Consider the following 24277-nt stretch of genomic DNA (forward strand, 5'->3'; position numbering starts at 1 on the left):
CAGCGGCGGGGCCGCACCCGCCCAGCGCACCAACGCGGCCTCGTCCAGCAGCCGAACAGTCACCCAGGTGACCTGCATCTACAATAATAGCGCACATGGTTAAAATCGTAAAAATCGAAAAATCATTTCATATTTTATGAGTCGCTTTTTAGTGAAGGAAAACATCGTGAAGAAACCTAACTAATCCCAATAAGGCCTATAGTTTCCCCTCTGCTTAGAATGTCAGATGCAAGTCGCTTTTGTAAAAACTAGTGCATACTCCAATTTTCTCCAATAAGGACTATTGTGGTTCCTATTCCAAAAATAAAACTGGAGCCGGTGTGGGCGATGTCCTTTTCGAGTTCTTTGTCGCCTGCGGTGGCTGCGCCGTCGCTCGTCTACCAGTAACCTACTGCAAATTACTCTTGTGTCAGACACCTATTACCTGCAACTGCCTCATGTGCCACATCGCCTGCCTCGGCAATGTCCTCCTCGAGTTCTTCTTCGCCCGCAGTGGCCGCAGCGTCGCTGATCCAGCCGATAACCTAATACCTGCAACTGCCTCCTGTTTGGGCAAATACCTGTAATTGTCTCCTGTGCCACGTCGCCTGCGTTGGCGATGTCCTCCTCGAGTTCGTCTCGCCCGCGGTGGCTGCGCCGTCACTCGTCTCCGTCACGGCTGCCACGAATGCCGCTTCGCTTTCGTCAACGTCGGGATCTGAAAACAACATGGGTGGTTGGCAGTCCTCAGTGGAATTAACTGTGGAATGAACGGCCGCCCCGCGCTATTCCCGCCGATACGACCTTCGAACCTTAAAGAAAACAGCGTACTCCCATCTTAAAGGCCGGCAACGCACATGCAACCCCTACATAGGCTACATTAATAGCAGCAATCAGGCGAGTCATCTGCTCGTTTGCCTCCTCCGTCTTAACTTATAATTATATCAATGGTTCTTTATGTTCCCACAAAAAAGGTCTGGGGGCCGATTTTGAAATTCGAGTGCTCGATTTCGTGTAATTCCCTTCAATTTATCTCCACTACTAGGTATTTCAATTCTAATAATATAATTGAAAACGAGTGGTCAATACGACTAGATTCCCAATGTCTATTGCTCGTGTTTCTAAAATATCAATTCGCCGTTTTCCACAGATTTTCGAGTGACGAATTCAAAAATCAGCCCCCTGGAATGTAAGTAATTTTCCGATAGAATTATTTTTCTCCAACTACAAACTACACAAGGTACCATGGACGCGGCGGACCATGTACATATAATGTCGCGTGTGTCATGCGGAAATAAAGACTATATTTATTGCGAATAATTGGCCTCTTTGGCATGGTGCTGAGGATACTGCCAGCATTTCCCTGCTGAATTGTAATGCTAAATACGTTGCGCGAGAAAGTTGCCAGCTCTTGGGTCGCCAGTGAAGTCGACCAAACCATTTGGATAGCTAAAAGTTGTAGACCATTAGGATTGGGTCTCAACCCCAAACGGCATGAAAATATACTCGGGAAGACATCTGTATTTCAGAATCTTAACCTTCTTGGCCGGTTTGAAATTATAGATTGGACAGAGTCGAGCTCTCCTTGCGTTTTCTCTTGACACTTTATGAACTTTTTTTCATCGACGAGGCCCTAGCAGCACGTGCGGGGTGCAGGCCTCGGTGCCGACCGACCGAGGGAGCCACTGACCTAGGGTTGTGACGAAGAGGGGCTTGCTGAACAGTCCGTCGCCGAGGCTGTCGGTGGCCAGCACACGCAGTTCGTGCGGGGTGGAAGCCCGGAGATTCGTAAGCGAGCCTCGGTGACGCCGCGTGACAGCAGCCGCAACGTGCGCCACTCGTGCGCCGCGCGCTCGCGGTACGGTACCACCGTATACTCCGCGTCCACGCCGCGTCTGTGTGAATTTGAGTTTGTACTGAATTGGAACATCTCTACTCAACAGCCCAACGACACATGTTCATAAACTTCCACGACGGCTGCGTTGAGTGAGAAAGTTATCCCTATCAGAGAAGGAGTTGATCCTTCTAATTATAAAGAGTATAAGCAACACTAATAATTAAAAAAAACAGTCTTCAAAGGCAACAATATTTAAGACAAGTTAGACCGTCACTACCTGCCAGGAACCCAGGTGAGCTGTATAGCGTGTGGCGGTGGCGCGCGCGGTGAGGTTGTAGGGCGCGCGCGGCGGCAGGTTCTCGATGAGTAGCTCGGTCTCGGCGCTGACATCGGCCGCCTCGTTGCTGACGGTGCAGACCAGCACACGCGGTCCTCCTCCGCCACGGCGCTGATGCTCAGCTTGCCCTCCTCCAACGTGAAGCGCTCATCTGGCAGGGGTGCTCCGTCTTTCTGCAAGAAGCGCAGGCTAGCGTCATACAATATTCACATGTTGTTATTCTTCTTTCGAGTCAGGGTCCCTTTAAACAATGCCCAAAAAGTAGCAGCTGACATAGTGGAGGCAGTTATGAAGTTTTAACAAATTCTAAATTTTGACCATTTAATTAGAGACTAAATTTTCAGTTGCTGAGTTTATTAGTGAGAACCATATACATTTCGTTTCTACTCGGATTCAGTACTAAATTATTGGCAGCAAACCAGTCGGATATCATGGATAGCAGGGTATTGTTTGGTTCAACAAGCTCAGTATCTCTCTGATTAACGTTGATCAATAAAGAAGTATCGTAAGCAAACATAACATGCCTAATTTGGGCTTACTATATCGCAGGTCATCGACATAAAACGACTCGAATAAAAATGAGCCTAAAACTCCCATCTCCACTGCTATGTCGGAAGAAATTACTCCATTAATTTTAATTTCTCTGTGCTAGGGATTTTAGAAAAGAAGTTTTAAAATTAATTTGCCACGTCTATTAAATAGGTAATTTTCTTTTAATGTTTGCAACGATTTTTGCAACCTGTCTTGAACCTGCAACGAGTGAGTTTCAGGCACACACTTGCGACATCGGGTAAATCTGACCAAACAGAAGTCCATTCACTATCTTCTATACTAAGGACATGGCAAACACGTACCGAGTGCATTGGCAATAGAGTAGCATGGAATGGAATGGTTTTTGCGTGTATATGTGGATCTGCAACTCATTTATTTCCGGCAGCTTTTGAAAACACGAGACTGCTACTCGTACGACCACCACATCTGTATCTCATCATAATTTTTTATGTCCTCGGTCTACAGCGTCAGCAGCGAGCGTAACAAATGTATTTCTACATATTACAGGACCAGAAAGAGCCGAAGTGCGAATAAAGATAGGCCTTGACATACTACGACGTATATGCAATCTTTTACCAATTTTACAGTGACATCTGGTGTGTAGTGCATAATCGGAAGTCAACTTTACGCAAAAGTAGGTGTCTCGATCCATAATACTAATGTTAACTACATTTCTAAGTGTCGCCGGTTTCGCCCCCCCCCCCCCTGATGGTATTGCCAAGGGTTTGTCAAAGAGTTCGATACCAAAGTATCAATTGAAAGAATACGAGCACAAATAGAATACGATGTTTTACTGTGAACGATAAAATTAAAATGATCGATAGTATGGATCTTATTATTAATTACGGCTATGTTTATGTATGTAGTGGGAAATTGCGATGCGTGTGCAAGAAAACATCCTACTTTTTAGACCAAAGTACAGATGCATTGCTGCACAGAGATGTTGTTTTGGGTCAGATCAAAGTGCACATGCATCGCTGCAGAAAATTTACATCTTTTATAGTCTGTACGTTTTTTAGGATTTCGTACCCAAAGGGTCAAACGGGACCCTATTACTGAGACTCCGCTGTCCGTCCGTCCTTAATCTAAGAAATCGGACAGACACATAGAGAAGCCGGTTGTCACCGATAACGTCGAAGATGATCGACCGAAATACAGGAGCCCAATGCCCCGATCCGAGTTAATTCACTCTCACTCATTCATGGTCCACTATGCTCTCCACTCGACGACGAGTAGAAAGAGACGGGCGACAGATTATCAAAGGAAAGATAGGTCTAGAGATGACCACGACCCTCGGTGATAAGGAAGGTGGAGTAGATGTACTCACGCGGCTCCAGATGACACGGGGCGGGTCGTGGTGCGGTGGTGCGCGGCGGCGCAGGGCAGCGCGAGCGGCTGGCCGAGGCGCGCCAGGTACAGCGGCTGCGGCCGCGTCAGCAGACGGGCGGCCGCTGCACGCGCACGCGCACGCGCGGCGACGGGCCCGAGGACCCCAGCGCGTTGTACGCCGTGCACGAGTACTGGCCCTCGTGGGAATCGTCCACCTACAAACATCATCATGGTCAGCTTGTAACTTGTTTACTGATGCTAACCAATATACAAACCTTCCTCCACAGTCAATATGAGCAAGAAATAATGGCGAGAAATTTTAGACTTCAAGATATGGACTTATACGTATAAACAGAAAGATGTGGGATTTAAATTTTCTCGGGTCAGAGGTGTAGGGTTAGAGCCGGTGTAGATTTATTTGACGTTCATAAGCGCATTGTAGGTAATATGCCTACTTAAATAATTGTTACTGATGGAGGCCATTGGGAACTTGACTCTCACTCTATTGAACAGCAGACTGCCGTTGCGGCTGTAGAAGACACCGGGCACGTTGTAGGGGTCGAAGAGGAAGCCGTCCTTCTCCCAGCGCAGGTTGGTAAGCGGTGGATTGGCGCTAAAGTGGCAGTCCAAGCTCGCCGGCTTGCCCAGCGGCGGTAGCGCTCGTCGGGAGCGTACACCACCTTTGCTTTGTCTGAAATAATAATGTAAATTTTAGGTAAATGCATTTTCTAACATGTAAATACCTATTTATAAGTGATGAAACGGAGATACGTCCTCCCCAGGAACTGCTGTCACTCTGCCTTAAACCAAAAGGTGGGTAAAGCGTTCCAGAGTAGTAGTAGTAGTCTACTACTCTGGAACACTTCCGCCTTTTAGTTTGAGGACGGCAGCGCAGCCCTTCTTCTCCAGCTCTTGAAAGAACGATTAGTGAAATTAGCTGCAACTATGCTACGATTTTGTATAACACATTATGTTTCGATGCACTTACACTGCACGTCGAGGTAGGCCTCGGCGGTCTGCTGGCGGTCCTCGTGCTGCACGCTGCACTCGTAGAGGCCGGCGTCGCGGCGAGCGCGTTCATCAGCACCAGCGAGCCGTTGGCGGGCAGCTCGGCGCGCGCATATAGTTCGCTTAGCTCGGACAGCGGCTGCCCTTCGCGGCTCCACTGCACTAGGGCATCTGGCTCCTTGGCGCCGCACTCTAGCTCCGCGCGCTCGCCCTCCACCACTGTCACGTTCACCGGCGGCGCTGCTATCACTGTACCGCCTGCAAAGTATACCAGCGCATTTAATAGACAGTCTATTTGCCTTCTATCGTCGCCAACGCAATGCAAAAACAGCGCTGTCGAAGGCTATAAATGCGCCATCACAATCGATTGAATAAAGAGAGGAACAGATTCATATAACCGTGCATACAGCATACATTTCAAAAGGCATTTGAAGTGCGGTTTAATTATTCTCAAGACAATCATATTATTTTTATGAAATACTTTTATGGAAGCGGTGGTGGCCGAGTGGATATGACGTCTGACTTTCAATCCGGAGGTCGCGAGTTCAAATCCTGGCTCGCACCAATGAGTTTTTCGGAACTTATGTACGAAATATCATTTGATATTTACCACTAGCTTTTCGGTGAAGGAAACATCGTGAGGAAACCTGCATGCATTGGGCTAGCGTGGGGACTATAGCCCGAGCCCTCTCGCGCACGAGAGGAGGCCTGTGCCCAGCAGTGGGACGGGACGTATATAGGCTGAATTATTATTATTATTACTTTTATGGAATGTTTATTCAATAACGGAATAATTCGCATTATATAATTTACCATTTGATTAAAATTAGTTTTATGTAGTACCTACCTACGGTCCACGACGTCCACGTAATACCTACTGTACCTACAACCAGCATTAAGTTATATATGTTTTGTACTTGGTTACAAATAAATAAATTGAAATTGAAAAATGACATAATATAAAAGTATCAAGCCGGAATAACTTCCAATATATCGAGTGCGATTCGCTGCTAAGTCACCTAGGACAGTGAAGTAGTAACTGACACACAACAGTAATAAGTAGTATTAGTGACAAGCGGCAGCGGAAGAGGCCGGCGTCGGACTCGCGCACGGAGGACACGTTGGGGCTGCACTCACCGTCCACGTCGAGGTAGTAGAAGGTGCCGTTGTTGCGCGAGGGCGGGCTGCGGTTGGGGAAGGACACGCGGCAGCGGAAGAGGCCGGCGTCGGACTCGCGCACGGAGGACACGTTGAGGCTGCCGCCGCCCAGCGCGCCGCCCCCCACGCGCCGCGCGCGCCCGCTCCAGCGCTCGCCCACCGCCGCCGACTCCCAGCCGCTCAGCCAAGATAGCACCATCTCACCCTGCACGACAAAAAAATGCTGCTATTAAAATTACACATTGTAAATTGATAGTCGAGCTGTAACGTGTGCTTCCAAATTGGAGCTGATGTGATGGCTACGCGGCGCGCCGAGTTATAACAAGCAGTTTCTCGAAGCTAATAGTGTAATCAAATAACATTTACCGATGCTTTTCGGCATCGTAAAACACCGTGAGTAGACTTGTGAAAAGGCTCAAAGAGGTGTATGAAATTAAGTCGATCCAATTGAACTAGCATAGGACCCAACTTTGCATGCTGTGTGAGACCTTTCTCCCCTCTACCTATACCCATCAGTGGGATGATTTGTGTGGGGGGATGTGCCATGTGTGACAACCTATACCTAGGTATAGACGGTGACAAAGGCCTCTTTAGTTTACGCTCCAGGTACTCGTATTCCACCATATCATCCACAATTCCAGCATATCCTACGATGACTGAAACTGAAACGTTATGTATTCAATTAAAAAAAAAAAAAAAAAAACAAAAATTTATTCTGCAAGTAGGCCTCAAGGGCTCTTTTACAAGTCAATACAACATTTATAGTAACATCATATAGTGACATGAAAAATACATAACAACATTTATAAATACAACAGCCAATACCTGGGTAAACATTACATAATATTAATCTTAAAATAAATAATTAATACAATACAATAGAGATAGTCTCTATAGTTAAAAACACATTAAATCTGGAGATGTAAAAGGTCCCCAATGTCAGAGTACTAATACTAATAAAATTTGGAGGTGTAAAGTCTCTCCAAGTGTCAAAATAAAATTTATACTAAATAAATAAACCGCGTCTGGACTGTTAAACTAGCAGTCTCATAAACTAATGCTACATTCTGTACATAACTAGTATGTCCCAAGTCAAGTATATTATACAATATGACAGAGACGTATAGTCTCCACGGTAAATACATTAAGTTTGGAGATGTATAAGGTCCCCACGGTCTGAGAAAAATAATAATACACAATAATAAGGTTTGGAGGTGTAAAGGTTCTCCAAATGTCAAAGAATAAAAAATATAAAAAATTGTATGAAATACATATTTCACGTCAAGAGACTGTTAAGCTAACAATCTTAAAACTAGTTCTACAGAATACATAACTACTATGTATTTAATATGTCAATGTCATCATCAAAATAACTAAAACATAACAAACATTAATACATAAGGTTGAACAGCTAGAAACAACAGCGCCATATGCCTCTCGGGACACTGCACGCAAAACTATTACAGCTTTTGAGACTGGATACTTGGCCATGATTCCGTGTCTCCCAAGTAGTCATCTATTTATAGTATCCCTTTTTGAGAAGTGAATTTTTGACGTATTGCTTGAATGAAGTATAGGGCAGGTTCCATGCCTCTAAGGGTACTTTGTTATAAAATGTTACACAGTTTCCCATGAACGATTTTTTAACTTTCTGTAGACGAAACTTGGAGACTACTAACTTATGTTTATTTCGCGTATTATAACTATGGATATCAGACAGTTTCTTAAAGGACTTTATATTATGCGTATACATTATCACATCTAGTATGTATTGTGAAGCTACTGTGAGAATATCTATTTCCTTGAATCGTTCTCTCAGTGAGTCACGAGAAGCCATGTTATAAATAGATCTGATTGCCCTCTTCTGAAGAACGAAGATGGTTTCTATGTCAGCTGCTTTGCCCCACGCCAGTATGCCATAAGACATAATACTGTGAAAGTAACTGAAGTAAACTAGGCGAGCTGTCTCCACGTCAGTAAACTGCCTGATTCTTCTTACTGCATACGCGGCAGAGCTCAACCTTTTCGCCAGGGCAGATATGTGAGGGGCCCATTGCAGTTTACTATCTAAAGTAAGGCCCAGAAAAACCGTATTCTCGACAAGGTCCAGCGTCAATGCCAGAGACCTCTATCCAACAGATAATGGACATAAGTAACGAGGGGAATTGGGTAACGTGGTGGTTGCAGGAATGCTGCAAGACCGCGATCCAGATTCCACCGCAAACTTTCCTAAAATTATATAAGTAAAGGGGGTTGAGTTGGGAGCGCTTGGCGTTGGTGGCTCCCAGTCATAGACGTAGTGGCCGGCACTCGAGACAATGGTCTCGTTAGTGTTAATGGGCTAATGAGGGCGCGCGGCCGCGGGAGTGCGTAAAGTGGACGATTGCCGCGCATCCCACGCGCACCGCCCTACTGCACTGCATACCAAATACACAACGAAACTAAACAACAGGAGTGAAAACGGGTTACATTATGAGGAAATTTACAGATGAAGTGTCCCATTTGATCGATGCTGTTGAGTGTATGTCAACTTATAAGTGTACTTCATGTTTAGAATTTAGAACGGAATTGTGAACAGTTTGATAAGACTGGCGTTATATACAGAAATCTGCCAGAATGCCATTGTAGTATACATTTGCCTATAAGTTAACATCAGGCCGCTTAGCCAACGTGCAAATCGCTTACGCTCCGTAGCGATCGAAACGCAACTGTCACTGTCGTACTAATATATGGAAGAGTGATAGAGAGACACAAAGCGTTTCGTTGTCGAAGCGATAGCGATTGTCACCTTGGCTAGGCCGGCAGTAACTTCACAGTACCAACTGCAAAATAATTAAATATACCTATGTGACATGTGACGCACTTAGTTGTTTAAAAATTGTTAGATTTACGAACTCTCCAAAATCTTGATCACTGAGAATACAACACATCTTGTAATAGTCTTTACCGAAGCATTATTACTTAATACTTACAATTATTACTCAACCCTCCACTTATCAAAATAAATTCACAACATCAGACACCACTGTTTAAACCGTTATTTGTCGTATTTATCGACGGAAAAACACGGAACGTCGCGTCGTGAGTTTAAACCTCCCCGGCGGCAGCGCTCAATAATATCAATGATTCTGGTTTAAAAAAATACAAAAGGAAGGTCAAAGGGCATGTCGAGTATTATGGACGTTACCGATTTAAGGGTTCGTTCTCAGGACGACTAGATTTCTTTACTACTTAAATTTACCACACTGAATTACTTACCTAAAGGCCCATAAGTATATCGTGGAAATATTTGCTGTCCTTGTGTAAGGGCTTGGTAGCTCAGATGGCAGGGGAATGGGCTAGCGATCCAGTGCCGTGAGTACAAGTCTCACCCAGGACAGTAAATTTTACCACTTTTAAGTTAATTCTAAGCTTAATAGCATCGTTCGCAGACATTTCTGCTTGTTACAAAATGATTCCCTATAATTCCCTGTGAAACTTAATTTATTCCTAGACTGCTGACTCCAGTTAAATATCGCTGAGTTAAATTCCATAAATAAATAGGGACCCCCTCGTACCTAGGCCAAAAATGAAGTATTCTGTTTTATATAAACTTAACGACGCAAGTTCGAATGACCTTTGACAGATTCAGCTGATCATTGGTGGACTGTAAGGTATATGAATATGAATAGTGAGTTAACTGTGCTGCCGATGGTAGAAGCTGGATGCGCGCGCATTGTCTTGTGATTGCTGCTTGCTATTTATAGCGCACAGGGAAGTGCCTCGCCGCCGCCGCCCTCGTGCGCCAAGTGCCCGGTCCGTGCTCGCAGCCCGCAGAGGCATGCCTGTAGGTATTGGCTGTGCCGTGCCTAGGTCACGCGTCTCACGGGTTTTGGATTTCAGCCGACCGTCAAACTCTGCAAATTGCTCTCGATTGGATGACGAGCTGTGAGCGGCTGTTAGCGCTGCGGGCTCATTATTCACTTACGTGCATCTTCGGCAGATAATTCTGTCGCTAAGTGTCAATCGCACTAAAGATGCCACTTTAATTTTCTTGTGCATTTCATGTTTTTTTCATAACCCCTCGATGTTCCGAAGAACCTGAAGTTTGCCTTGCCAAAATTTAATTTGTCCAAAATGCCCAAATGCTGCTCTTTGAAAAACCATTTCTTTTTATAAACTGTAGAAAAGGGCATTGTGTAGAAGTAGTTAGGTTAGCTAACCTAAATAGTTAGATTTGTGACGCAAAATGAAATTAAGTAGGTAGGTAAATTTGTACCTTTTGGACAAATGAAACATCGGACAAAAATTCTTAGGATTTACTTATGCGTTATGCATGATAACACAATGATGATAATAATTTGAATGTGTGATAAGACGTATCTACTCGTCTTGGGCAGCACATAATGTCGCTCTACATTACCTAGTCCCTTTTATCAGCGCTCGCCGCTGGTTCTGCCTACCCCTGACCTAATAGGTACCGCGGGGCCGGCGGTGGCGGCGGGTGGCGGCGGCCGGCGGTGGCGGCAGGTGGCGCGGTTGATACTCGACACTTGCGCGTTTGCGGTCAAATAAGCTGTAAACGTAATGCAGACTGCAGAGTCTGATGCGCTAGTCTCATCAAATGAATCACTACAATTGGATTTATAACCTAGATTACATTAAACCATCGTGTCATATGAGAGAATGTAAAGGAAATAAGGAAAAGTAGAGGGGGGCTTAAAGGTCCCTTTTTTTAGTCTTTCTTAAATAACTCTTAAACGGTGGCCAATAGCAAAAAACGTTGTTGAACGTAAATAAACTACACAATATTTTCTACAAAAAAGATTCAGTACACTTTTTGAAAGGATTAATTATTAAAAAGGTAAAGTTAAATATGTAACAAACTACCTAAAAAAATGAAATGTATTGTATATTGCTATTATAAGTTAAGAAGTAAATATACCTAAATGTAATCTGAGTGTTAGCATGTAAGGTTTATCTGTTAGTGCTAATATTATATACATATATTAAATAAAATAAAACTAAAAAAAAGTTAATTCAAAACAATTCTAACGTTCCTTTTCTTTAGGTTTTCGTTTGGGCCACCGATTACCAGTTATTTACAAAGGACTAGTAAAAGGACCTGGAAATTGGTTTTAATTAACATTCCCCCTTTAATATCTCATTAAATATTGACCCTAATAGCGAAAAAATGTACAGAACCTTTTTTGTAGAAAATTTGTGAATTGATTGTAATTTACTTTCTCCCAGTATTGCTATAAATATAAATATTGATCCTAGCGAAAAGTGTTCAATTTTTTTTATTTATTTAATATTCAATATTTATGTATAAGAACTTGTTTTGCTACGGGTCTACCGTTTACGGGTTATTTACGAAAACGTAAAAAGTGACTTTAAAATTGATTATTATTAACATTCCCGCTTTAGTATCTGGGAATGGTGCCGAGGAATGTTTTCATTTGTTATATAACTGGTAGAGAATGCCTTATGGCATTAAGTCCGCCTTTTGTACTATAAGGTTTTCTTTTGTGCAATAAAGATTAAATAAATAAATAAATAAATAACTTTAATATTTTCACATAAATTCTTCCATGCGGTGAATGAATATGTGAAAAATGAGTCCTGTAGGTATACGGATAGGTACTAGGTAGGATTACACAAAACGCTATATAGAGCACTTACAGTTGGTTGTCATCAGTAATTTTAAAGGTAAATCATCATATTCATATGCACCGACAGTACCATACATGAAGGACGATAATGAAGGCTACGTACGATAGACTTGCACCATTGAACAGAGCCCTAAAAAAGGAAGAGGTCGGTTGCGCCATTTGCGCCATGCGTGGCGGCCTTGGGGCACAATGGCGGCACTGGGCGAGTCCTCATTGTGGACAAACAATGCGGGAGGGCGCCCGCAAGCGCGGCACCTCTCATCTCTCTGCTGCGCTTTGATTGCTTAACGAGTCTCAACCCTCGTGGACCTCGTGGCTCCGTATCTATCTTCGATTGAAGTTCGTCACATATTATTTGATCCTACCAGCTTATGTTATACTACTGCTACTGTTGCAGGCGTCCATAGGCTACGATGACTGCTTACCATCAGGCGGGCCGTATGCTTGTTTGCCACCGTCGTGGTATTAAAAAAACTGTCACATTGCCGACATTGTGAAAAATGTATTCGCTGTTCATTATTTTTTATTATATATAGGTACAATACTTGTTGTAGTAACGAAACGGCCAAGCTACATATTTTGACTAAGGTGTAGAGTTTGTGAAGTTAGGGCTTGTAGAGTTAGAAGCTTGGCTCTACAAGAGAAATGATAACTTTTTGACAGTGCGAACCTTATGGTCTCGTATTGGCAACATTTTACATGAAAATGTTATTGATGGGATTTCACTTCTTTTGTAAGTTGCTTATGACAATCTTCCATCCCCTAATTTAATGGGTTGGTTGGAAGTGATTTACCATAAAAAATCCTGAAATACGTATCTGGGAGCATATTTTATACAATCTCCTTTTTTTACTGATTCCCCATACAAACTTCAACCCCCTTTTCACCTTATGGATTGATTTTGGGGTTGAAAACTATTCTATTTCCTTCCCCATACAAAAAATGACTCCGCATCCGCACTCCCCTCCTAAGGAATATTTTAGGAACTGCGGGTCAAAAATTATGTTTTGATCTCTAGTATGCGTGTGCCAAACGACCGGTTTTCGACGACCGGTTTGGCCTAGTGGGTAGTGACCCTGCCTACGAAGCCGATGGTCCCGGGTTCAAATCCTGGTAAGGGCATTTATTCGTGTGATGAGCATGGATATTTGTTCCTGAGTCATGGGTGTTTTCTATGTATTTAAGTATTTATAAATATTATATTATATATATCGTTGTCTAAGTACCCTCAACACAAGCCTTATTGAGCTTACTGCGGGACTTAGTCAATTGTGTAATAATGTCCTAAAAAAAAAATATATATATATAAATGGCTACCTGTACATCGATTTGCGGCTTTTCTTTGAAATTGGGCTCGTACGGCTACCACTACTAGCATCCGCAAATCTAGAGGAAAACGTCAAATCACTTCATCTTATAAAACGTCCCCAAAATTAAAAAAAAAAAACTAACTAACTAACTATTGTGGCGCAGTGATCCAAAGAGAGTCTTGGCCTCCAAAACGAGAGAATGCCACCTGTCCCGATCCTGTGCCACTTCCTGCCAGTTATCGGCTTTGAGTTGGCACAGATCCGCCTGTACACTGTCGCTCCAGCGGTATCTGGGCCGACCCACTGGACGACGACCAGTCGGTTGTCCCAAATAAGCTCTCTTAATACCTCGATCCTCACCCATCCTCAGTAAATGGCCGAACCAGCGAAGTCTGTGGCATTTCGTTTCGCCGTTACCGAACCGTTATAAACGTTAAGAAACCGAAAAAAAAAACTCCTAAACGCATTTTTATACGGTTATCACCTATCGATAGAATGATTCTCGAAGGTTTAAATGTATACTTTATAAAAAAAATTGAGAAATTGGTTGAACTATGACGATGTTTGCAAATCATGTTGGAAAAATTCACGCTGTTTATGAGCTTCAATCGGAAACGCTGCCTATAATCTGTTTGAGCTATAATAACACAATGTAGATTTAGATTTAGATTTAGATTTATTTATTACACAACATACGATTGCATTACAAATTACATTCATGTCAATTTATATGAATCTATATTGTGATTGTCAAAAATAAATTCTAATAATGACAAAAAATAACATCATAATCCAGATAGCAACAATTAATAAATGGAAATGTTCACCTGAAAAGGATCGTCAAGTCAGAATTTATTGAAAAACAATAATAAATAAAATAAAATAGAATCAAGAAACAAAAACAATGTCAAATATGCAAAAATAAGTTATATAGTTATGTCAAAAAATTCACTAATTGAATATAATGGGTTCTCCAGCAAAAAGTTTCTCAATCGACGCTTGAAAATCGAATCGGATGTTTCCGTCCTTATTTCTGCAGGTAATCGCTCATAATAGGTCGGACCGATGACACGCGGGTTCTTTGCTGCAAGTGCCATGCGACGTGGAACTGTTCGTAATCGACCAGTAGATCTAATGTTTATTCCAGATACCACAACGCGTTTAACAAAGATAAGTTATTTCTGACATACATAATAATTTCGAATAAATAAATGAGTAGTGCGTCATTATTTTGTGCGTCACGAAAAGGTCCCTGCATGAATGCCTTGGCTTCACACCCGCTAGCGTTCGTATTGCCTGTTTTTGCATAATGAGCACTCGATGGCATCCGTAGAGTTTCCCCAAATGAGTACACCATACGTCATTAGCGAGTGGAAGTGAGCATAGTAAACCGATTTTAATGAAATGTACGAAATAAGGGGTTTCAACTTCCGTAACGCAAACACTGCACTACTCAATCTACTGCACAGTTGGTCGACATGGCACTTCCAGTTAAGATTCGAATCCAACACAAAGCCAAGGAACTTCGTTTCATTACACAATGGCATAGAGCAGTTTACTATACATGGGGGCACCGTAGTTGTCCGTCCAGAGAACATCATTACATTAGACTTGCTGACGTTAGGAGTAATCCATTTGCAGTAAACCACCGTTTTAACTGCCTACATGCCTCGTTGATGTTCTCACCAAGCTGCTCGTACGTTTGCGCGCTGATTATGACCGTAGTGTCATCTGCGTACAGTACTGACAGCCCGGCGGTGATGGCTGATGGGAGATCATTGACGTAGGCTAGAAACAAAGTATTTCCAAGGGCTGATCCTTGGGGAATGCCTAATTTGACATGGCCAATGTCGGACTGGAACCTTTTTCCATTTGACAATACTTTAACCTGTTGTCTCCGGTCCGACAAAATGATGCAATTAAGCGATGCGCCGTACCCGTCACGCCGTAACACTTTAACTTATCCAATAGCATTGGGTGACTTATCACGTCGAATGCTTTAGATAGGTCACACATAATACCGGCCATTTATGACGATTGTCCAAACCTGTTATAATAAAATCAACAATTTTGTGGGCTGCAGCGGTAGTTGACATGTTTTGTCTGTAAGCGTATTGATTTGGTGTAAGCAAATCACTACATTCAAGGTAGGCCATCAATGTTGATGACAAAATGGATTCCACGAGTTTTGAAATGGTCGGTACTATAGTGATAGGCCTGTAGTTATTTACGTCTGTTTTTTCTCCCTTTCCTTTGTATACTGGGCATACCCTCGTACTCTTTAATACGTCAGGGTAAACGCCAGTTGGAACATTGTGTTGATCAATACAACCAGAATGTCTGAGACGACCGGCCAGATACATATGATTATATTTAATGATATATCGTATGTATCCACGGTGTTGCTCGTCTTTAACATCGATTGTATTGTCTTGTGTAATAGTTCAGATGTGACTATTGGGAGACGAAATGTAGGTATACTTGTGTTACTAAGGTGTTGGTGTAGGTATTGTGCAGAAGGACTCATCGCTTTGAACCACAGACTTGGACGCTATTTTTAAAAAATGTGAGTTAAAAGCGTTCGGAACCTTACTGTCCGAGATTTTTCCGTCAGAAATTGGGTCATTTAAGGTAAATACTTGGGTTTTAGTAGTTTTAGTACTTATTTCATCGTTGATGACTTTCCAAATTTCTTTAGAAGGGGGTTTCTTTCTTTTGTATGGTAGGGTTGTTTCGTTCATTAGTCTATCTTTTAAGGAAAACTTACTATACTCGTACCCATTCTTAATTATCTTAACATATCTAGAAAAAGGTCACATAATATATATGGTATTTGCAAAGATATTTACACGGATATAGTATTAATAGACCGCGAGCCAGGAACAGATTTCCATGACCAATCGCCTCCCAGGCGATAACTCGTATAGTGGTTAACGGCTATGTACTATGAACCCTCGTGGACGTCAGCTGTCACTCCGTTGTAGGGTTGAGGAATGGCAGCTGACCATTTTAGGGCTCCGTAGCCAAATGGCAAAAAACGGAACCCTTATATATTCGTCATGTCCGTCTGTCTGTCCGATTATGTCACAGCCACTTTTTTCCGAAACTATAAGAGCTATACTGTTCAAACTTGGTAAGTAGAAAAAAAAGCAATAAATTTTGGGGGTTCCCCATACCTAGAACTGAAACTCTTTCATCAATCTTTTTTCATCAAATCCATACTTGTGGGGTATCTATGGATAGGTCTTCAAAAATGATATTGAGGTTCTTTTTTTTTTTTACTGAATAGTTTGCGCGAGTGACACTTCCAAAGAGTGGTAAAATGTCCCCCCCCCCCCCCCCCCCTGTTACTTCTAAAAAAACAGAATGATCAATCTAAAAAATATATATGATATACATTACCATACAAACTTCACCGAAAATTGGTTTGAACGAGATCTAGTAAGTAGTTTTTTTTTAATACGTCATAAGATTAAAAAAAAATGTAATCAAACCCATACGTGTGGGGTATCTATGGATAGGTCTTCAAAAATGATATTTAGGTTTCTAATATAATTTTTTTCGAAACTGAATAGTTTGCGCGAGAGACACCAAACTGGAAAAATGTGTCCCCCCCCCACCCCACCCCTGTAACTTCTAAAATAACAGAATGAAAAATCTAAAAAAAATATATGATACACATTACCATGCAAACTTCCACCGAAAATTGGTTTCAACGAGATCTAGTAAGTAGTTTTTTTAATACGTCATAAATGGTACGGAACCCTTCATGGGCGAGTCCAACTCGCACTTGGCCGCTTTTTTAATTCATGCCGGAAGGCGATGACTGACGCTCCTGACCCGTGGTCTATAATCATTATCAAATTAAATACGTATCGAAGTTTATACATATTAAGCATTTCACATAGATTACAATGTACATTACACCATACAATTTAAATGAAGGAGTTATAGTAAATTTCAAAAATATTAATCTTATGCCTTTAAACGAGCAATTCTTGTATATATATATATTTCTGTCATTTCGGAAACGGCTCTAACGATTTCGCTGAAATTTGGTATATGGGGGTTGTTGGGGGTATACAATCTATCTAGATTAGTCTTATGTTTGGGAAAACGCGTGTTTTCGAGTTTTTCATGCGTTTTCTCTCGACGCAGAATATGGTCGCTAATTTCGTGTTGCCAGCCACTGTCCGTCTGGTCCAGCGGGTCACGCGGACTACTAAACGAGTGTTACGGGTTCGAATCTCGCCCGGTGACTAACTTTTGCTTTTTTTATATGTTCAAGTTTATATATAATTTTTTAATTTTTATTGTTTTAGACAAGTTTAATTTAGTAAAAAAATGTAGTTAAGATTATCAACCTATACACCACCATATTACAATAAATAGTTATAACCGAGCAAAGCTCGGTCGCCCAGGTACTGGATATTTATGTGTAAATAGTGTAAATAAATAAATTGTGTATAATAATAGTAATTATTTGTAGTCTAATGTACGTGTAATTGTGATTTTAATTTAATTTAATTTGTAGTTTTAATTTTATAGTTTGCACGAAATGATAAAGACGCTAACCTTTGTTAGTACCAACTGCCAAATTTTACCACCGCATGCGCTGCTATCGCTTTACTATACCCCCCACCATGCACTTCGCACGTAGCCAATTATATGGTCCCAAAAAACAACTCTCCTATACCTAATACGTACCTACCTATTATAGTGCACTGTCAATGACCCCTAGAAGCTTCAATCGCAATAACGAGACGCGTAGACCAACTGGTCCAAGCTACTTGAATAATTAAGGCGTGAGATGCTGTAATGGACGTATTTAGTAATTGGTGAACGACTGTAAGTACTCGTACACGATTAAAGCGAAGATATGAGGACGTCTCGAATAGCAATGTCCTACTGCGCATGTGATCCATGACATTGGGGTCGACGTTGGAGAAGATTGATAAAACAATTGCACTAGGTACGCTGATTGTAGAGAAATATAATCTGGGGGCACAGCAGTACCTCCGCCAAGACAAAAGGTTCTTTTTTTCATATTTTCCTTCAAAATGTTTTGGATGTTGAATTCGAGCTTCACCTAGTAACTGACTTTTAAAAGCCCCCTCTTTATGGGATAATTCTTTATTATGTGAACCGATTTCAACAATTTATATTTTATTTGAATGAAGGTAATCCTTGTGTGCTCTCAAGCATACGGCTGTGCGCTCGCGCCGGCACATACTGGGGGCCGGTTTTTGAATTTCGAGTGCTCGATTTTGTGTAATTCCTTCACTTTATCTCCACAACTAGGCATTTAAATTCTACTAATAATATATTGAAAACGAGTGGTCAATACCATTAACTTCCAATTTCTATTGGTCGTATTTCTAAAATATCAATTTGCCGTTTTCCACAGATTTTCGAGTGACGAATTCGAGCGCTCGCAATTCAAAGATCAGCTTCTGTTTGCCGTCCCCGCGACGCGCACACAGTACGCGCGCCGAGCGCCCACGTCAAGAGCCCTTACTCGTACACTTCTAAACGGTTTAGTTGGCTTGGTCCAGGATGCTGACCTTGTTAATGATAAGTTGCGTGTTTCATAAATAAAAAAGATAATCGAAAAGGTTGAAGAACGTTCCATTCTATTCTTTGAGGATATTACCTTAGGAACTACTAACACATACAGGATGCTTCAAAGTAAAAATTGGTAATTTGTTAATTTTTAGGGTTCCGTAGCCAAATGGTAAAAAACGGAACCCTTATAGATTCGTCATGTCCGTCTGTCTGTCCAATTATGTCACCGCCACTTTTTTCGAGGCCGGCTGTTAGAATACTTTGTACACTGGTTCTAAATACCCTAATGCATATATGTACATTTCGGCTTTGTCCAATGGCTAGGGACACACTGTATATGTATACTACCAAAAATGTAGCAATATCATCAATAAACACTTTAGTACTTAAGGAAATATTTTATAATTGATTATGATTATGATTCATCTAAGGTAACATGGGATAAGAGACACATTGAGGCAAGAGGAACACTTGTAGCGGGAACATTGTTTTCTCTTCCCCCACAAGAACTTAGACGTGTTCTTACAAGGAAAACATGACTGTGATGAAACAGTCCGCAGACGTGTCCTCTAACACCAGTTGCCTAAAATATTAGGGTCACAGTCACAGTCATAGCGGAGACTCGAATTTGCTTTTCCTGTTCTAATAAGGATTCGCGCTTGAGAGCAGGTGTTGTTTACTAACCTTCACAGTTACTGACAAATTATGGTACTTAATACCTATTTTATGCAAAATTTAATTCTTCAGTCACACGTGTTTAGGTTTTCACACTGCATCTAGATTTAGATACGTATATCTAGATTACGATTAAAAATCTTGGAAGCGTTAAATAATCTGGGGGCAGGGCAGTGCCCCGCCAAGACTAGCAAAGCGAAGCGCACCTTTTCTCGAAGAGCTTCGTCGTTTTTAGAGTTCCGTAGCCAAATGGCAAAAAACGGAACCCTTATGGATTCGTCATGTCCGTCCGTATGTCACAGACACTTTTTTCCGAAACTATAAGAACTATAATGTTGAAACTTGGTAAGTAGATGTATTATGTGAACCCCATTAAGATTTTCACACAAAAATAGAAAAAAAACCGGCCAAGTGCGACTCGGACTCGCGCACGAAGGGTTCCGTAATATTACGTAAAAAACGGCAAAAAAATCACGTTTGTTATATGGGAGCCTCCATATATATATTTATTTTATTCTATTTTTTTGTATTTGTTGTTATAGCGGCAACAGAAATATATCATCTGTGAAAACAGATGGACGGACGGACGGACGGACAGCGGAGTCTTGGTAATAAGGTTCCATTTTACCCGATGGGTACGGAACCCTAAAAATAATAAATTTAGGGAATTCCCCATACTTAGAACTGAAACTCATTTTTTTCATCAAACCTATACGTGTTGGTACAAACGTGTCCCCCCTGTAACTTATAAAATAAGAGAATGATAAAACTAAAAAATATATGATATACAGTACCATGCAAACTTCCACCGGAAATTGGTTTGAACACTTTGAACGAGATCTAGTAAGTAGTTTTTTTTAATACGTCATAAATGGTACGGAACCTTCATGGGCGAGTCCGACTAGCACTTGGCCGCTTTTTTGTACCCTCATAACTTGGGTTTGGATTATACCAGATAAACAAAATTCACGGGGTATATTGTTAATAGTGTACTTATAAGCATACAAATTTCAATGCATATGTAGCTCTCATACTTAAGATTTTATTCATATCTAAAAACCCCGATTTCGTCACTGACTCACTCACTCGCTCACTGATGATCATCAAAGCCCTTAGGGTAGTCCTAGGAAGCTGAAATTTGGTATGTAGGATATAAGTACCTATTAGTACACAAACAACAACAAAAATTCAAAATCTTGAAATTTTTAGCCCATAAGGGGGGGTGGAATTTTGTATGGAGAAACCGATTTAGTTGAAATTTGGTATGTAGATAGTTTTTGATATGTAAGGGTGAAAAGGGGGAGGAAAAGGGCGTTAAGGGGAAAAAGGGTTGAAGTTTGTAACTGTATGGGGAATCAGTAAAAAAAATGATTGTATAACATAGGCCCCCAGATAGTATGTACTCGTATTTCAGGATTTTTAATAGTAAATCATCCCAAACCCTTTCAAGTAGGGGACGGAAGATTGTCGTAAGTAACTTAGAAAAAAGCGGCCAAGTGCGAGTCGGACTCGCCCATGAAGGGTTCCGTACCATTTATGATAAATTAAAAAAAAACTACTTACTAGATCTCGTTCAAACCAATTTTCGGTGGAAGTTTGCATGGTAATGTATATCATATATTTTTTTTTAGTTTTATCATTCTGTTATTTTAGAAGTTACAGGGGGGGGGGACATATTTTACCACTTTGGAAGTGTCTCTCGCGCAAACTATACAGTTTAGAAAAAAAATGATATTAGAAACCTCAATATCATTTTGAAGACCTATCCCACACGTATGGTTTGAGGAAAAAAAAAATTTTTGAGTTTCAGTTCTAAATATGGGGAACTCCCAATTTTTTTTTCTATTTTTGTGTAAAAATCTTAATGCAGTTCATAGAATAGAATACACCTACTTACCAAGTTTGAACAGTATAGTTCTTATAAATAGTTTCGGAAAAAAGTGGCTGTGACATAAACGGACAGACAGACGGACATGACGAATCTATAAGGGTTCCGTTTTTTGCCATTTAGTTACGGAACCCTAAAAAAGAAGTAAAATTCCATCAAAAACATTTTCATGTATGTAAATGTTGCCAAGACGAAACCATAAGGCTCCTTGTAAAGCCAAGCATAGGTGTAGAGTTTGTGAAGTTACATGTAACTCTACAAGCCCTAACTTCACAAACTCTACACCTTAGTCAAAACAAAATAGGCGGCTTGGCCGTGAGAAAAGAAATAATGAATATATAGTGAATACATTTTCACCTCACGCCATGTGATGGCGGCGAAACGGCTAAGCCATAACTTTTGACAAGGTCCCGATACTAATTGACGATGACGGTGAATCTATAGATATCTATGATTTTGACTAAGGTGTGGAGTTTGTGAAGTTAGGGCTTGTAGAGTTACATGCTTGGCTCTACAGAGAAATGATAACTTTTTGACAGAGCGAGCCTTATAGTTTCGTCTTGCCAACATTTCACATGAAAATGTTTTGGAGGGATATCCCATTTTTTGGAGAGTGTGCTGGAACAAATATTATAAATTATAATACGCTCTTGTAAGTACTATTTGTACAAAAAAAAATAACTTGCCCTGGTAGTACGTATATATTTATTTAGTGTGGGTCAAATCTCGGAAGTTAAAATCCATTTCCCGATTTCCGATTGAGCTGAAAATTTGCATATATGTGTAAGTTGGGTGATATTATAGAGCTGATCTGATCATGGAGATATATAGGAGGTGGCCATAGGAACTCTCTGTGATGAAACAGCGCAACCTTATTGTGTTCGGGGGTTTTAGGATTGTTTCGATGAGTATTAGTTGCCTTGTGATAAAAAACTTACAGGCAGCGATAAAAGCTTGCACCAAAAAGGAAATGTTTGCTAAAAGATTATTTATCATAAGCAAAGTAAGTAAACTAAGTATAGAGGCAAACGAGCGGACGAATCGCAATCAATTACCGTCGCCCATGGATACCTGCAACATCAGAGGAGTTGTAAGTGCGTTACCGGCCTTTAAGATGGTATGCTCTTATTTCCTTTAAGATTTGCAGGTCGTATCGATCCGGAAATACCGCGGGTGACAGTTCATTCGATTGTTTATATAAATATTATAGGACATTATTACAGAAATTGAGTAAGTCACACAGTAAGCTCAATAAGGCTTGTGTTGTGGGTACTTAGACAACGATACATAGGTATAATAATTTATAAATACATAAATACGTAATACTATGTATTTAGAACACCCTTGACTCAGGTACAAATATTCGTGCTCGACACTCATCTCTTCGCTTCACTCACTAGGCCAGACAGTTCAGCTGTGCGACCTCCTTAATTAAATCAAAAATCCAATTTACTATAAACTATGATAAACTTTCGAGAGAAATTATCCTCATGTAAAGTAAAAACATCCTTACATCCTTGTCCCACTGCAGATGGTAAGGGATCTCGTTGCCGAAGGGGAAGTCGAGGTGGCAGTTCATGACGGCGAAGCCGCCGACCGTGGCGCGCAGGCGCTCCGGCTGCTGCGGCAGCAGCGCTGCGCGCGCGCACGCCGCCGCCGCCAGCAACACTACCAGGACCATCACTGACCTAGCGTCGTAAACACTTCAGTCTTTTCACCACATTTTTAAGACTCGACTCAATTCTTTTGGGATTTAGTCACACGAGACTTGATCTTTATAAATTCGATCTTCAGTAAAAACTTAAATCATTTTTGAGAAAATGCGAAGTTATTATTGTAAAATATTTCAAGATGCGTATAGAGTTGGACCAAGCCCAGTTGGTAGCGATTTTCATAGCGCAGACTGTGAAAGTTTATTTAAACGTGAATATTTAATAGAAGATTGACGTTTAAAATAACCCTTAGTCTCAGGTATCAAAATCGCTGCAAACTTAGCTTGGTCTAACTCTATCTTACGTCACACAAAATTCATAAATACCTATTGAAATAAACTAGATATTGGGAAATTGAAAATCTTTAGATTCTTGATAATGTAACATACTCAAAATCTTTATTCTAATAGGAAGTGTACTTTTGATTTCTCAGTCTGTGTATGATAAAAATCACGACCTTTACGATCATCTTTCAGCATTTGGGTCGAGAACGATTTTGAACCTGCGACCGAGGTTTAAACTCACAATGTTTAATCACCACACATAAGGTTAATCCATGGTTAATCTCCGCACTACCTGCTTAACAAGACTAAGACAGACTGACTTAGAACTGAGTCGAGTTGTTCAAATGTAGGCTGTTAAGACTTCTTACCGACTCACTGACCGCGGTCCCGATTAGGCCTACGAGCTCGTTCAGACTGACCGCTAGGCGAGCGAGATCAACTGCGGATTGAAGCAGTGAGTAATGTAACTACGTTGACTCGATTAATTGGCTCCTAGTAGAGCTTACTGCAAGGAGATAGGGTCTAGGATTTGTCAGTAGGCAAGTAGTGTGTGCCCTGGCGGCGGAAGCCCCGCGCCCACGCCGCGTCGTGCAAGCATTGTCCACGGCGCGCGGGTGCGACCCGCGGCGCGCGGTGCCGCCACGAGCCGGCGTCAACTCATTCAACTAAAGCCCGGAACTATGCGGGTTCCTAATCGCCACCTCACTGAGTGCTTTTAGTTATTAAAAATGTCTTCACTCATTTCACCACTAAGCTACAATCGTAGCCTGCTTTCCCGGTAAAAGCGAAAATGTTGAAGCAAACGCAAAACGACAATGTGTCGTCGTCGTAATTATAGCTCTGTGATAAAATTTCGAAAGTTTGCAACCAATAGGTATGGCAGCATCATTTGATGTAACATTTCATTGTAGGTACAGTACCGGCCAATAATATATCTTATAAACCTCTTAGTAGAGTACTGAGTGACACCTACTGACAGACTCTAAGAT

The 24277-nt window shown here is 41.3% G+C and overlaps 1 pseudogene; it reads right to left on the reverse strand.

The window, feature by feature from the left end:
• Positions 1 to 248: 248 nt before the first annotated feature.
• LOC133533180 (protein borderless-like) lies at positions 249 to 23722 on the reverse strand (annotated as a pseudogene).
• Positions 23723 to 24277: the final 555 nt, after the last annotated feature.

The sequence above is a fragment of the Cydia pomonella genome, unplaced genomic scaffold, assembly GCF_033807575.1.
Source record: "Cydia pomonella isolate Wapato2018A unplaced genomic scaffold, ilCydPomo1 PGA_scaffold_107, whole genome shotgun sequence".
Taxonomy (NCBI): domain Eukaryota; kingdom Metazoa; phylum Arthropoda; class Insecta; order Lepidoptera; family Tortricidae; genus Cydia; species Cydia pomonella.